At 39.5% G+C, this 21,072-nt stretch overlaps 1 protein-coding gene and 1 pseudogene across 1 annotated transcript in view; both read left to right on the top strand.

Moving 5' to 3' along the window:
* Positions 1 to 21,072, top strand: part of LOC130302850 (oocyte zinc finger protein XlCOF7.1-like) — a 185,990-nt gene that overhangs the window by 46,282 nt on the left and 118,636 nt on the right.
* LOC130297940 (gastrula zinc finger protein XlCGF26.1-like) overlaps positions 11,739 to 21,072 on the top strand; it is a 37,071-nt pseudogene continuing 27,737 nt past the window's right edge.

Genomic DNA, 21,072 nt, shown 5'->3' with positions numbered 1-21,072 from the left:
CCGGGTCCCCGCTCCTCCCCGGAGCGCTCACGGCGTCTCTTTCCCTGCAGCTCCCCGGTCAGTCCCGCTGACCGGGAGCGCTGCTCTCTCATGGCCGTTGGGGATGCGATTCGCACAGCGGGACGCGCCCGCTCGCGAATCGCATCCCAGGTCACTTACCCGTTCCCGTCTCCTGCGGTCATGTGCTGGCGCGCGCGGCTCCGCTCTCTAGGGCGCGCGCGCGCCAGCTCCCTGAGACTTAAAGGGCCAGTGCACCAATGATTGGTGCCTGGCCCAATTAGCTTAATTGGTTCCCACCTGTTCCCTGCTTATATCTAGTCTCCTCCCTTGCACTCCCTTGCCGGATCTTGTTGCCTTAGTGCCAGTGAAAGCGTTCTTTGTGTGTTTATACCCTGTGTACCAGAACTACTGCTATCTCCCCTGACTACGAACCTTGCCGCCTGCCCCCGACCTTCTGCTACGTCCGACTTTGCTTCTGCCTACTCCCTTGTACCTCGCCTATCTTCAGCAGCCAGAGAGGTGCCGTTGCTAGTGGATACGACCTGGTCACTACCGCCGCAGCAAGACCATCCCGCTTTGCGGCGGGCTCTGGTGAAAACCAGTAGTGTCTTAGAACCGGTCCACTAGCACGGTCCTCGCCATCCCTCTCTGGCACAGAGGATCCACCTCCTGCCAGCCGGCATCGTGACAGTTAGTGTGAAAAAAAAAAAATTACACTAACAGGCTGGTGTAGCCCCCAACTTTTCCTTTTCATAAGGGGTCAAAGGAGAAAAAGCCCCCAAAATTTGTAACTCTTGTAATTGCTTTACGGAAATACCCCATATGTGGCCCTAAACTGTTTCCTTGAAATACGACAGGGCTCTGATTAAGAGACGCCATGCGCATTTGAGGACTAAATTAGGGATTGCATAGGGGTGGACATAGGGGTATTCTACGCCAGTGATTGCCAAACAGGGTGCCTCCAGCTGTTGCTAAACTCCCAGCATGCCTGGACAGTCAATGGCTGTCCGGAAATGCTGGGAGTTGTTGTTTTGCATTAGCTGGAGGCTCCGTTTTGGAAACACTGCCGTACGATACATTTTTCATTTTTATTGGAGGGACCATGTAAGGGGGTGTATATGTAGCGTTTTACCCTTTATTTTGTGCAAGTGTAGTGTAGTGTTTTTAGGGTGCATTCACACGGGCGGGGGTTTGCGGCGAGTTTCCCGTTAGGAGTTTGAGCTGAAAATTTTCCGCTGCTCAAACTGCGGGAAGCAGGAAACTCACTGTAAACCCCCATCCTTGTGAATGCAAACCTCCAGCTGTTGAAAACTACACCTCCCAGCATGCACTGACAGACCGTGCATGCCGGGAGTTGTACTTTTGCAACAGCTGGAGGCACACTGGTTGGAAAACCTTCAGTTAGGTTGTGTTACCTGACTCAGTATTTTCCAACTAGTGTGCCTCCAGCTGTTGCAAAACAACTCCCAGCATGTACTGATTGCCGAAGGGTATGCTGGGAGATGTAGGTATACAACACCAGGAGGTACGCAGCCGTTTGCTGTTCGTGCATGCTGGGAGTTGTAGTCTTGCAAGATTTAGAGGGCCACAGTTTAGAGACAACAGCACAGTCCAAACTGTAGCCATCAACTCACCGGCTTCCTTAGGATCGCCGCACCAGGGAGTCGCATGTCATCACTGCCCACCTCCGGCTTCGGTCACCTCCAGTTCCCCCGTTCTGCCCAGACTACAGTGGGTGGGCAAAGCGGGAGAACTGAACTTTAACCCCTCCGCCCCTGATTTGCTATTGGTCGGTTGCTTCTGGCCGACCAGTAGCAGGGATAGGAGGGGTGGCACCCCTGCCATCTCACTCCTACCCCTTCAGGGGGATCGTGGGCGTCTTGGACAGCCCTGATCCCCCTTATTTTTCTGGTCACTGAGACCCGTATGACCCGGAATCGCCGCAGATCCCCCTCGGCGATGTGCAGGGATGCCTGCTGAATGATTTCAGCAGGCATCTCGGTCCGGTCCCCGACCGGCTAGCAGCGAAATTCCCATGGGTGTACCTGTATGCCCTCTGTCCTTAAGGGGTTAAACTGTACCTGTCATATCACAGAAAAAATAATACTTCTATATGTGGAAGGCATGGCTTGCCGTTGCCGAAGATGGCTGTCCGAGTCCTGAGCTCCGCACCTTGTGGCCGTTAAATTAGCTACATCTGCTCCCTACAACTCTCCTGCCTCATGAAGAGGGGTGCCCGACGTCGTTAGAAGCACCCGCCCACAGGTCTGGACCCTGCGACCGCGCTATCTCCGCCCGTCCTCCTCATCCTTCCTGGCTTCCCGCCTGTCTCCCCGGGACCTGTGCGCAACCTCCGGTCACGCTTGGTGGGGGCTGCTGCACGCACCTGCCTGGATCTCGTCCTGCCGGACGGACCCCCCAAGCCTCTGGACGCCCCGACTCAGCTGCCCTTACTGCCAGCCCTGACCTCCGCTCCGGGAGTGCTGCCCGGCACAGACACCTGTCCGCCATCTTCTGCCTCCTCCGCTGTAGCCACTGTCTTGCTGTAGGAGCAGCCGCTGCAGGTCCCTGGCCGGGATCCCACCGCTGGCAGAGCCTTTCCTCTGGTCAGTACCTCCTCTCCTCCACTGCTGTTGGGGCCTTGCTCCCTGCCCCAGGATCTCCTCTGGTGCCCCCTGGCTCCTCAAACTTCCTCTCCATGGGGAATAGTAGGCCTGTCCTGGGCTGAACGGATCAGGGACTCCTGATGGACACCCTGCCACTGAGTACCTCAGCTACCTGTCCCTGGGCCAGCCCTTGTAGCCCCACCTGACTGGTCCTCCACTTCTGCTCCATCCCCTACTGCAAGGGGGGGGGCCCTGCTAATGCCTCTCCCAAACTGCAGAGGCCCATGTCGACCCCAGGGCATACTGGAGGGCCCTCTAAGATGGTGCCCCTGCAGGGTCCCTCCTCTGTCTCACGGTCCCCAGGGGGCCCCTCACTCTGTGGCCGGCCCTCTTGCCTGGTACCATTGCCCAGACTCAGATTTAGAATGTTCCGGGATACCTGCCTCTGTCCCACCCTCAATGGACTTTAGCCAGTTGCTTTTCCAAATTCCTACTAAGGAGGACTTTAAGGCTCTCATTACAAAAATTAAAAGATGCCTGCTGGGCGGAAATCTCCGTGCTCTGCTAGGATCTCCAGCATGTCACTCATAGGGTGGAGGACTTGGAGGAAGCCTATGATTCTATGCGGTCCTATATTGTTAAGCTTCTAAACACCTTATCTGCTCAGTCTGACTTCCTCAGTGATCTCCATGTCCATGTGGAGGACCTGGACAACAGGGGCACGCGTAATAACATTCGGGTGCGTGGTCTCCCTGAGGCTACACAGGCTGAGGATCTGCACGTTACATTGGAGGCCATCTTCAACATGATCCTGGGTGAGCCCCCGTCGCAGAAGATCAAACTAGACCGTGCTCATCGGGCCCTACGTCCTCGTCCCACCAATGGTCCCCCCGGGATGTTGTCTGTTGTGTCGCTGACTTCCAACTGAAGGAGAGGATAATGGCTAAATCACGCTCCCTCAGGCACTTTGACGGAGTCCCCATCCAACTGTATCAGGACTTATCCTGGATCACTCTCCGCAAGCGGCGGCTGCTGCAACCTCTCCTGTCGGCCCTGCGCTCTGCACAAGTTCCCTACCGCTGGTCCTTGCCGTTTCCTCTACAGGCTAGACGTGATGGATGCTCTGCTGTGGTCCTTTGCTGACTTGCTGGATTTCTGTGCTACCCTGGACCTCCCCAGTCCCTCACCTCACGGTCTGGGGCCTGATTCCTCCTCCCCCCTCTGCCTCCTGTGTGGCAACCTGTGCATGGGAAGCACCACAGGGCTGGGCGAGCTGTACACTCTTCCGGCACTTCTGGTCCCTGTCCGGACCCCCCGAGGACTCGCCTTGGGACTCTTGTGAAGGCGTGCTGCAAGCTGAGGGACTCTAGGCTCCCCACTCCTCTTCATTGCTGTAAAATGTATTGCTTTATTTTCTTCAGGTTTATTTGCTTCATTAATTGCCATCCCTTGGGATATTGTTATAGGGTTGTTCTTTTGCATGGCCTCCGAGCGGGACTCTTGTTTCTCTGAGTTTTCTACTTTGGTGTGTTCTTCCACCTTCCCCCCTTTGAGGCCATGATAAAAGACGGAATGCTTCTACGCGTTGCTTAGGTAGGCCAGTATGGTCTCCTCTCTGGCATTTCTACCATTGGTTTATTTATGGTTATGTCTTTTGTCTGTCCCCCCCCCACTTTTGTTCCTGTCCGTCCATTCCTTGTCCTCTCCTTCAGTCCTTTCGGTCTTACTCCTTGTCTATCTCTTTTTCAGTTTTTCTTTTTTCTAGGTCCAGAAGTCGTGATGGCCTCATACTTCTCTGTGGTTTGCTCGAAATGTCCTCGCTGGCCTGAGTGAGTACCCTGTTACACCTGCAGCTCTCACCCTCCAGCCCCCTCATGGCTAAGTGTGTCTCCTTGAACGTGAAGGGTCTTAACACCCCGACTAAGCGGCATCTGCTGCAGAGGGAGTTGGTTGCTTTGCAGGCGGATATTGTCTACCTTCAGGAGAGACACTTTAACAAGAGGGATTCCTTCATACACCACCTCTACCCACAGACATTTCTAGCTTCAGCTGATAGGAAAGTGGCAGGGGTATTTTAATCTCTAGGTCCTGTCCTCTTCAAGTTATGTCTTCTTATGCAGATCCATTGGGTAGGTTTATTATTCTACAGGGGGCACCTGGGGGATAAGCAATTGCTCCTATATAATGTCTATGCTCCCAATACCTTGCAGATCCCCTTCCTGCGACGGGTCCTCTCTCGGTTACATAAATGTGCCCCCTCTGCTTGGCTACTGGGGGGGGGCTTTAATTTAGTTTTTTCTCCTTCCGCTGACAGTCATTCGTCGGTGGGTTCTTTGGTTAGAGGCCACTGTATTTCTTTGGGTTCTCGACTGAAACGGTATGCTGCGGCTCTCTCCCGGGAACTTAGGGCTCAGGTATCTAGCATAGAAGTTTTTCTTCTGACTACCCCCTCCCTCTCGGTTCTGAGACGTCTGGTTGTGGCACAGTCCCAGTTGGGCGACCTGGCCGTTCATAACGGGGAACTGCAACTGCTTTATGCCAAGCAGTGATTCTATGAAAAGGGTAACAAGGCCCACACCATGTTGTTGGTTCAGAGCTTACGGGATCGTGCTGCTGCCCAGGCCCCCTCTGCCCTGAAAAACCCTACAGGCACCCTACAACATCATCCTGATTCTATATCACGCCTCTTTCTACCCATTCCCCCCCCCCCTGATCTTTGCTCTATGTATTGAGCCACTTGCAGCCTTGATCCGGACATCTCTGGGATAGCCCTTCATGGCAGGGATTTAGGATCTGCCTTTTTGCTCTGTTCTGCTTACTCTTACTAATCCCCTACTGTCTCTGCCTTCTTTGTATAAACTCCTGCATACATATGGCCTGATCTGGATATAAAGTCAACCTCTCCAAATCGGAGGCCATGCCCATCAATCTCTCTCCCTCCGTGGTTACCCTTCTTCGGGCTAACTATTCCTTTCGATGGTCTCTTTCCGCTATTAAGTATTTAGGGGTTTCACTTTCTCCTTGCTATTCCTCTCTGTATTCCTCTAACTTTCCCTCTTCGTTTCGAGAGCTGCGTACTTTGATGGATAAAAAGCGGTCACAGTACATCTCCTTCTTTGGACGCATAGCGGCTGTTAAGATGACTATCCTTCTCAAACTGCTCTACTTTTTTGAGTCGCTGCCGGTGCAGATCCCGTTGGCCACATTGCGCTCTTTACAATCGGCTACTTTCCGATTAATCTGGGACACCAAAAGGCATTGGCTCCCCATGTCTGTAATTATGGCGAGATTTTCTGGGGGCTGGGTGTTCTGGATGTGACTAAATACTATTGGGCGGCCCATCTGCGTCTCCTGACGGCTTGGTCTAATTACCATGCCTATAGCAAATGGATGGAGGTGGAAAAATTGTGGATGGCCCCTACTCATCCTAACTCTCCTGTGGACTTTCCCGCTCCCCTCCCCTACACTCCCCCTTTAAGGGCCTATGTCATTCTCCCGATATGTCTGGACCTATTACTCTAGGCGATTTAGGCTTCTTTCCTCCTTTACAATCCTTTCTTTATCACCCTGATTTCTCTCCTGGAGTGACCTCTTGTATGGTTAGGGAATGGGGCTCTCGGGGCCTTTTTTGCTGGGCGGATGTGGTGGACCCAATCTCCTGCTCCCTTCTGCCCTTTGACCAGATAACTTCCCGTTGGAATCTCCCCACCTCTGAACAAGCCCACCACATGCAACTTCGTCACTATCTGTCCTCTAAGCAGGGCTCGTTGACTGTGTCTTTCCATACGGACTTTGAGAGGTTGTGTAGGGGTGGAACTCAGACGAGGGGATTGCTTTCCAGTATTTACTCTCTCTTGATCTCCCCCCTGGATGGTTCTCCTCCTTCCCACCACTATATGGGCCGTTGGGAAGAGGCCGTGAACACTACTATTACCATCCCTCAGTGGCATGTGGGAGCGGGCAGCTAAGGCTTCAATCTACACGGCCTATAAAGAAACACAGTTTAAGATGCTTATGGGTTGGTACCACACTCCGGTCTTATTCAATAGACTGAACCCTGATATCCCTCCTCAGTGTTGGAGATGTGGGGTGGGCCTGGGAGATGTATTTCACATATTTTGGTCTTGTCCATTGATAGCTACGTATTGGTTGCGGGTACAGAGGTTGATCCATACGGTTCTGGGGGTTGTAGTTCCCCTCGACCCTTTGGTCTTCATTCTGCATTTGTCCACTAGGGTGTTGGCTAAGAAGCCGTTTAAACTTTTCCTACATATTGTCCTTGCGGCCAAGACCCTCATTGCTAAACTCATTGCCTTTTTGCTGTTCTCTTCTTCTCTCTCCTTTTCTGGTCCCTCTCCCCCTCTGTGTAGTCCTTTCCCGTTGTTGGTTTGTCTCTTTGCGTTCCCCCTTTTTTATGTTGATCTGGTGTCACTCTACTGTTAATCATAACTTTCTATGATGGTCTGAGCTTAGCTCAGTTGAGTTGTTTTATCCTTGTTGAGTTCTGCTGCAGGGACTGATGTCCCCTATTGATGTTATTTTCTTGTATTTCCTTTGTTATGTAAAACCTTAATAAAAATTTACAGTTTAAAAAGAAAAAGAAAATACTTCTATATGTTACTCACTAGACCATACAGATTCTTTACATCTCTTTTTTTATGTGTCTGTATTTGTCTCACATATCCCTCTCTTCTACTGCTCACTCATTCTGATATCCACTGCTCAGGAAGGGGCGTGTCCAAGGCACGCACTGAGCCCGCCCTCACTATGCATTCACTTCCTCCCTGAGTCTGCTGTGCTGTGCTGGTCTCTTCATCCAATCACTGCAGGCTGCTCTGTAACCCCATCCTCTCTGTTGTCATGCTGCAGTCTGATAGAACAGGAGTGAGCACAGAGGAGTGCTAGTCGCGCCCTCACTTCATTAACTTTGTCTCAGTTTGTGCTTCACCTGGGACAAAGATGCTGCTGGAACAGGACAGGATTATGTTCTGGATGGTATGGGGACCCCTAGTGGTCTTTTTTTTTTTTTTTTTTTTAATAAACCATGATTATCTATAAAAAGGAAATACAATTATTTTAGAAGTATATTAGAAAGGTCAATGTTTTGCCCAGATATAACATACAACATATAAGAAGATTTTAGTTCTGACAGCGCCCATTTACTGAATATGACCTGCACTTATCTCAGAACAAGATTCTATGAAACTAAGAATTTGTTAATACACATGTAGGGGGAGATTTATCAAAAACTGTGCAGAGGAAACCTACCTATAGTAACCAATCAGATCACTTCCTTCAGTTTTCAAAGGCCTTTTCAAAAATGAAAGTAGCGATCTGATTGGTTGCTATGGGCAAATCAGCAACGTTTCCTTTGCACAAGTTTTGATAAATCTCCCCCAATGTGAATACACACATAATGAAAAGTTCTATGCTTAACCCCTTAGAGGGGTTGTCCCACCTGGTGACATCTGACATTGGCTTCAATGGGAGACGCACAAACGGCGTAGCACTGTGGGGTACTCTGTATACGTAGCTCCGGGAAAAATAAAGCTTGTGGGAACTAGGGCTACACGATATCTCGCAAAATCAATCGAATCACGTTTATTTTTGTGATATAGCGATACGGCCCCCCGGGAAAACTTGTGATCATCTGCTCGGGCCGACTCCCGTGTACTGCTGCGGGCAGGGGTGGCCACAGCATGTAAAAACAAAATTTAAATATTAAAAGTCAGTGTTTCCCAACCAGGGTGCTTCCAGTTGTTGCAAAACTACAACTCCCAGCATGCCCGGAGTAGTAGTTTGTCCGGGCTTGCTGGGAGTAGTAGTTTCACAACAGCTGGAGGCACCCTGGTAGAAAAACATTGAGCTAAGTAAAAGGGCGCAGGGAGAAAAACAAAAAAACTTCTGCTCACCTCCTCCCGGTCCCTGCAGATGCCGTTCCCATCCGTGCGGTCCGGTGTCTCCTCTCTTCTCCATACAAGCAGTAGGACCTTTCCCTTTTCAGCCAATCACTGGCCGCAGCAGTGTAACGTGTCAAGCCAGTGATTGGCTGATGGGGAAAGGTCTTTTTTGACTGCAAACACCCTGGGTTTCCTGGATCCGATGGGATATTTGAAAACCGTCCAGGAAACCCAGTGTATTGGTGCAGTACAAAAAGCTATCTACAGGGGGGAGGGGGGATAATGTGATAGGGGGGAGATAGAAATTAAATGGAGGAGATGTGAAATGGGCGGAGGGCATAAAATGGGTGAATAGTTGTAAAATAGAGATTGGATATTTCTTTATTATATCGCATCGCATATCAAAATCGTAATATTTAATCCCATAATCGCAATCGTACATTTTCCCCATATCGTGCAGCCCGAGTCGGAATTCCTTAAAGGGGTACGCCAGTGGTCCAGCATTTTGAACACTTTGTTCAGAACGTTCGTAGCTGGAGACTGTGATCATGACATGATGGCCACGCCTCCTTGTGATGTCATGTCGCGCCCCCTCCTTTCATGTCTATAGGAGGGGGCGTGTTGACCGACACGCCCCCTTCCCAAAGACATGAATGGAGGGGGCTTGGTGTGATGTCACAAGGGGGCGTGGTCATGACATCATGGTCGCTGCTGCAGGGACCCGGGGATTGTTTAGAAAGCCGGGTGCTGCGGGAGATCGCGGGGGCCCAGCAGCGAGACCCCCAGCGATCAGACATCTTACTTTGGATAGGGGCTATGATGTATAGCAGCGGAGTACCTCTTTATATGTAAAGGCGAAAGATGGGGATTTAGGGGGAGATTTATCAAAACCTGTGCAGAGTAAGAATGGGGCAGTTGCCCATAGCAACCAGATCACTTATTTCATTTTGAACAAGGCCTCTGAAAAATGAAAGTAGCGATCTGATTGGTTGCTATGGGCAACTTTTCCTCTGCACAGATTTTGATAAATGTCCCCCTTAGTGCCCACCTCTGGTTGTTTTTGGTATTGCATATAAAAAATGAATTGATCAAAGGCAATATTTACTATTTTAATGCCTGTTTTTTTTTTTGCATTCATTTTTTCACGTTAAATGTAAAAAATAGAAATATAAAAGTTTTTTCACAAATACATCACTTCTGAAATAGAGGAAATGCACCCAAAATGTTATTTTACCATTGGTCTTGTGTTCGACAATACCCCCGAATTATAGGCTGACTGAATTATTGGCCGCACTCTATACTTGCAAAGGATTCTAGCTGGCAGAACCATACCCCAGAAGTGACCCTATTTTGGAAACTACTCCCCCTAAAGTATCCACCTAGAGCAGCAGTGAGTACTTTACACATAGTCACAAAACAAAGAGTACAGCCAGCTCACCGCACCATCCATATGTATAGTCACCGAGCTTACACACGTAAAAGGTTTGGAAGCACAGTATACAGTGACGCATTTCGAACCATCCGGTACTTAGTCATGGAAATTAGTAAAAGAATATAATATTTTGTATACATCATTAGGGCATGCAACCAACATCCAACTGTGATTTCATTTCCTGGGAAAACCACATCCACATTACACATATACAGCTCTACTGTGTACACATACAGCTCAGCTACATGCACATTACACATATACAGCTCTACTGTGTACACATACAGCTCAACTACATGTACATTACACATATACAGCTCTACTGTGTACACATACAGCTCAGCTACATGTACATTACACATATACAGCACTACTGTGTACACATACAGCTCAGCTACATGCACATTACACATATACAGCTCTACTGTGTACACATACAGCTCAGCTACATGTACATTACACCTATACAGCTCTACTGTGTACACATACAGCTCAGCTACATGTACATTACACCTATACAGCTCTACTGTGTACACATACAGCTCAGCTACATGCACATTACACATATACAGCTCTACTGTGTACACATACAGCTCAGCTACATGTACATTACACATATACAGCTCTACTGTGTACACATACAGCTCAGCTACATGTACATTACACATATACAGCTCTACTGTGTACACATACAGCTCAGCTACATGTACATTACACATATACAGCTCTACTGTGTACACATACAGCTCAGCTACATGCACATTACACATATACAGCTCTACTGTGTACACATACAGCTCAGCTACATGCACATTACACATATACAGCTCTACTGTGTACACATACAGCTCAGCTACATGTACATTACACATATACAGCTCTACTGTGTACACATACAGCTCAGCTACATGTACATTACACATATACAGCTCTACTGTGTACACATACAGCTCAGCTACATGTACATTACACATATACAGCTCTACTGTGTACACATACAGCTCAGCTACATGTACATTACACATATACAGCTCTACTGTGTACACATACAGCTCAGCTACATGTACATTACACATATACAGCTCTACTGTGTACACATACAGCTCAGCTACATGTACATTACACATATACAGCTCTACTGTGTACACATACAGCTCAGCTACATGTACATTACATATACAGCTCTACTGTGTACACATACAGCTCAGCTACATGCACATTACACATATACAGCTCTACTGTGTACACATACAGCTCAGCTACATGCACATTACACATATACAGCTCTACTGTGTACACATACAGCTCAGCTACATGCACATTACACATATACAGCTCTACTGTGTACACATACAGCTCAGCTACATGTACATTACACATATACAGCACTACTGTGTACACATACAGCTCAGCTACATGTACATTACACATATACAGCTCTACTGTGTACACATACAGCTCAGCTACATGTACATTACACATATACAGCACTACTGTGTACACATACAGCTCAGCTACATGCACATTACACATATACAGCTCTACTGTGTACACATACAGCTCAGCTACATGCACATTACACACAGCTCTGCTGCAGACATATATAACACACACATACACAGCTCTGCACCACGCACATCACACACACACAGCTCTGCTGCATACACATAACTTCAGCTCATCCAGCAGCGATCACAACCAGCACAGCAGAGTCCTGCATACACTGAGCAGATGAGCCTAGAGCAGCAGCCCCTGATCATGTGACTCCTCCTCCTCCATGTGACTGATCACATGACGGTGACATCATCGCAGGTCCTGTAAGCACACGGCTCCTGTACAGTCTGCGGACCAGGGATTTTGGTAGGTATATAAATCATAGTTATTGTTATGTTTATTATTGTTATATAGTTATTACACACATCTATATACACACATCTATATACACACATCTATATACACATACACACATCTATATATACACATACACACATCTATATATACACATACACACATCTATATATACATACACACATCTATATACACATACACACATCTATATATACACATACACACATCTATATATACACATACACACATCTATATATATACATACACACATCTATATATACACATACACATCTATATATACACATACACACATCTATATACACATACACACATCTATATATACACATACACACATCTATATATACACATACACACATCTATATACACATACACACATCTATATATACATACACACATCTATATATACACATACACACATCTATATATACACATACACACATCTATATATACACACATCTATATATACACATACACACATCTATATATACACATACACACATCTATATACACATACACACATCTATATATACACATACACACATCTATATACACATACACACATCTATATACACAAACACACATCTATATATACATACACACATCTATATATATACATACACACATCTATATATACACATACACACATCTATATACACATACACACATCTATATATACATACACACATCTATATACACATACACACATCTATATACACATACACACATCTATATACACATACACACATCTATATATATACACATACATCTATATACACATATACACATCTATATATACACATACACACATCTATATACACATACACACATCTATATATACACATACACACATCTATATATACACATACACACATCTATATATACACATACACACATCTATATATACATACACACATCTATATATACACATACACACATCTATATAATATACACACATCTATATATATACATACACACATCTATATATACATACACACATCTATATATACATACACACATCTATATATACATACACACATCTATATATATACACATACACACATCTATATATACATACACACATCTATATATACATACACACATCTATATATACACATACACACATCTATATATACACATACACACATCTATATACACATACACACATCTATATATACATACACACATCTATATATACACATACACACATCTATATATACATACACACATCTATATATACATACACACATCTATATATACACATACACACATCTATATATACACATACACACATCTATATATACATATACACACATCTATATATACACATACACACATCTATATATACATACACACATCTATATATACATACACACACATCTATATATACACATACACACACTCTATATATACACATACACACATCTATATATACAATACACACATCTATATATACACATACACACATCTATATATACACATACACACATCTATATATACATACACACATCTATATATACACATACACACATCTATATATACATACACACATCTATATATACATACACACATCTATATATACACATACACACATCTATATACACATACACACATCTATATATACATACACACATCTATATATACATACACACATCTATATACACACATCTATATATACACATACACACATCTATATATACACATACACACATCTATATATACATACACACATCTATATATACATACACACATCTATATATACACATACACACATCTATATATACACATACACACATCTATATACACACATACACACATCTATATATACACACATCTATATATATACACATACACACATCTATATATATACACATACACACATCTATATATACATACACACATCTATATATACACATACACACATCTATATATACACATACACACATCTATATATACATACATACACACATCTATATATACACATACACACATCTATATACTACATACACACATCTATATATACACACATCTATATATACACATACACACATCTATATATACACATACACACATCTATATAATACACCTACACATCTATATATACACATACACATCTATATATACACATACACACATCTATATACAATACACACATCTATATATACCATACACACATCTATATATACATACACACATCTATATACACATACACACATCTATATATACACATACACACATCTATATACACATACACACATCTATATACACATACACACATCTATATATACATACACACATCTACTACACATCTATATATACACATACACACATCTATATATACACATACACACATCTATATACACATACACACATCTATATACACACATCTATATATACATACACACATCTATATACACATACACACATCTATATATACACATACACACATCTATATATACATACACAATCTATATACACATACACACATCTATATATACACATACACACATCTATATATACACATACACACATCTATATATACACATACACACATCTATATACACATACACACATCTATATATACACATACACACATCTATATATACACATACACATCTATATATACATACACACATCTATATATACACATACACACATCTATATATCACATACACACATCTATATATACACATACACACATCTATATACACACATCTATATATACACATACACACATCTATATATACACATACACACATCTATATATACACATACACACATCTATATATACATACACACATCTATATACATACACACATCTATATACACATACACACATCTATATACACATACACACATCTATATACACATACACACATCTATATACATACACACATCTATATATGACACATACACACATCTAATATACACATACACACATCTATATACACATACACACATCTATATATACATACACACATCTATATATACACATACACACATCTATATATACACATACACACATCTATATATACACATACACACATCTATATACACATACACACATCTATATATACACATACACACATCTATATACACATACACACATCTATATATACACATACACACATCTATATACACATACACACATCTATATATACACATACACACATCTATATACACATACACACATCTATATACACATACACACATCTTATATATATACACATACACACATCTATATATACACATACACACATCTATATATAGCACATACACACATCTATATATACACATACACACATCTATATATACACATACACACATCTATATATACACATACACACATCTATATATACATACACACATCTATATATACACATACACACATCTATATTACACATACACACATCTATATATACACATACACACATCTATATACACATACACACATCTATATATCATACATACACAATCTATATACACATACACACATCTATAATACACACATAACACATCTATATATACACATACACACATCTATATATACACATACACACATCTATATATACACATACACACATCTATATATACACATACACACATCTATATATACATACACACATCTATATACACATACACACATCTATATACACATACACACATCTATATATACATACACACATCTATATATACACATACACACATCTATATATAACATACACACATCTATATACACATACACACATCTATATACACACATCTATATATACACATACACACATCTATATATACATACACACATCTATATATACACATACACACATCTATATATACACATACACATCTATATATACACATACACACATCTATATATACACATACACACATCTATATATACACATACACACATCTATATACACACATCTATATATACACATACACACATCTATATACACATACACACATCTATATACACATACACACATCTATATATACATACACACATCTATATATATATGACATACACGACATCTATATACACATACACACATCTATATATATACATACACACATCTATATATACATACACACATCTATATACACATACACACATCTATATACACATACACACATCTATATACACATACACACATCTATATACACATACACACATCTATATATACACATACACACATCTATATATACATACACACATCTATATATACATACACACATCTATATATACACAAACACACATCTATATACACAACACACATCTATATATACACATACACACATCTATATATACACATACACACATCTATATATACACATACACACATCTATATACACATACACAATCTATATATCACATACACACATCTATATATACACATACACACATCTATATATACACATACACACATCTATATATACACATACACACATCTATATATACACATACACACATCTATATACACATACACACATCTATATATACATACACACATCTATATACACATACACACATCTATATATACACATACACACATCTATATACACATACACACATCTATATATACACATACACACATCTATATATACATACACACATCTATATACACATACACACATCTATATACACATACACACATCTATATACACATACACACATCTATATACACATACACACATCTATATACACATACACACATCTATATATACACATACACACATCTATATATACACATACACACATCTATATACACATACACACATCTATATATACACATACACACATCTATATATACACATACACACATCTATATACACATACACACATCTATATATACACATACACACATCTATATATACAATCTATACACAACACACATCTATATATACACATACACACATCTATATATACACATACACACATCTATATACACATACACACATCTATATATACACATACACACATCTATATATACACATACACACATCGTATATACACATACACACATCTATATATACACAAACACACATCTATATATATACAACATCTATATATACACATACACACATCTATATATACACATACACACATCTATATACACATACACACATCTATATATACACATACACACATCTATATATACACATACACACATCTATATATACACATACACACATCTATATATACACATACACACTTCTATATATACACATACACACATCTATATACACATACACACATCTATATATACACATACACACATCTATATATACACATACACACATCTATATATACACATACACACATCTATATATACACATACACACATCTATATATACACATACACACATCTATATATATACACATACACACATCTATATACACATACACACATCTATATACACATACACACATCTATATATACACATACACACATCTATATATACACATACACACATCTATATATACACATACACACATCTATATATACACATACACACATCTATATACACACATCTATATATACACATACACACATCTATATACACATACACACATCTATATATACACATACACACATCTATATACACACATACACACATCTATATACACATACACACATCTATATACACATACACACATCTATATATACACACATCTATATATACACATACACACATCTATATATACACATACACACATCTATATATACACATACACACATCTATATACACATACACACATCTATATATACACATACACACATCTATATATACACATACACACATCTATATACACATACACACATCTATATATACACATACACACATCTATATATACACATACACACATCTATATATAGCACATACACACATCTATATATACATACACACATCTATATACACATACACACATCTATATATACACATACACACATCTATATATACATACACACATCTATATATACACATACACACATCTATATATACACATACACACATCTATATACACATACACACATCTATATATACACATACACACATCTATATATACATACACACATCTATATATACACATACACACATCTATATATACATACACATCTATACACACATCTATATATACACATACACACATCTATATATACACATACACACATCTATATATCACATACACACATCTATATATACACATACACACATCTATATACACATACACACATCTATATACATACACACATCTATATATACACATACACACATCTATATATACATACACACATCTATATATATACATACACACATCTATATACACATACACATCTATATATATACACATACACACATCTATATACACATACACACATCTATATACACATACACACATCTACATCTATATATACACATACACACATCTATATATACACATACACACATCTATATATACACATACACACATCTATATACACATACACACATCTATATACACATACACACATCTATATATACACATACACACATCTATATACACATACACACATCTATATATACATATACACACATCTATATATACACATACACACATCTATATACACATACACACATCTATATACACATACACACATCTATATACATACACATCAATTACACATACACATCTATATACACATACACACATCTATATACATACACATCTATATATACACATACACACATCTATATATACACATACACACATCTATATATACACATACACACATCTAGTATACACATACACACATCTATATATACACATACACACATCTATATATACACATACACACATCTATATATACACATACACACATCTATATACACATACACACATCTATATATACACATACACACATCTATATATACACATACACACATCTATATACACATACACACATCTATATACACATACACACATCTATATATACACATACACACATCTATATATACACATACACACATCTATATATACACATACACACATCTATATACACATACACACATCTATATATACATACACACTCTATACTACACATCTATATATACATACACACATCTATATATACACATACACACATCTATATACACATACACACATCTATATACACATACACACGATCTATATATACACATACACACATCTATATATACACATACACACATCTATATATACACATACACACATCTATATACACATACACACATCTATATACACATACACACATCTATATATACACATACACACATCTATATATACATACACACATCTATATATACACATACACACATCTATATATACATACACACACATCTATATATACATACACACATCTATATACACATACACACATCTATATATACACATACACACATCTATATATACAATACAATCTTATATACACACATCTATATATACACATACACACATCTATATATACACATACACACATCTATAATATACACATACACACATCTATATATACACATACACACATCTATATATACATACACACATCTATATATACACATACACACATCTATATATACACATACACATCTATAATACACATACACACATCTATATACACATACAACACATCTATATAACACATACACATCTATACACACACACATCTATATATACACATACACACATCTATATATACCATACACACATCTATATATACACATACACACATCTATATACTACATATACACACATCTATATATACATACACACATCTATATATACACATACACACATCTATATATACATACACATCTATATATACACATACACACATCTATATATACACATACACATCTATATACACATACACACATCTATATACACATACACACATCTATATATACACATACACACATCTATATATACACATACACACATCTATATATACACATACACACATCTATATATACACATACACACATCTATATATACATAACACATCTATATACACATACACACATCTATATATACACATACACACATCTATATATACACATACACACATCTATATATACATACACACATCTATATAGCACATACACACATCTATATATACACATACACACATCTATATACACATACACACATCTATATATACACATACACACATCGTATATACACTATATACACACATCTATATATACACATACACACATCTATATATACACATACACACATCTATATACTCACACATCTATATTACACATACACACATCTATATATACACATACACACATCTATATACACATACACATCTATATATACACATTACACACATCTATATACACATACACACATCTATATATACATACACACATCTATATATACACATACACACATCTATATACATACACACATCTATATATACACATACACACATCTATATATACACATACACACATCTATATATACACATACACACATCTATATATACACATACACACATCTATATATACACATACACACATCTATATACACATACACACATCTATATATACACATACACACATCTATATATACACATACACACATCTATATACACATACACACATCTATATACACATACACACATCTATATATACACTACACACATCTATATACACATACACACATCTATATATACACATACACACATCTATATACACATACACACATCTATATACATACACACATCTATATACACATACACACATCTATATATCACATACACACATCTATATACACACATACACACATCTATATATACACATACACACATCTATATATACACATACACACATCTATACATACACACATCTATATATACACATACACACATCTATATATACACATACACACATCTATATATACATACACACATCTATATACCACAACATCTATATATACACATACACACATCTATATACACATACACACATCTATATATACACATACACACATCTATATATCACATACACAATCTATATATACACATACACACATCTCTATACACATACACACATCTTATAATACACATACACACATCTAATAACTATATATACACATACACACATCTATATATACACAATACACACATCTATATACACATACACACATCTATATATACACATACACACATCTATATATACATACACACATCTATATACACATACACACATCTATATATACACATACACACATCTATAT

This window comes from Hyla sarda, chromosome 1, assembly GCF_029499605.1.
Source record: "Hyla sarda isolate aHylSar1 chromosome 1, aHylSar1.hap1, whole genome shotgun sequence".
Classification (NCBI taxonomy): Eukaryota; Metazoa; Chordata; class Amphibia; order Anura; family Hylidae; genus Hyla; species Hyla sarda.
This window is presented reverse-complemented; position numbering and strand designations above follow the sequence as displayed.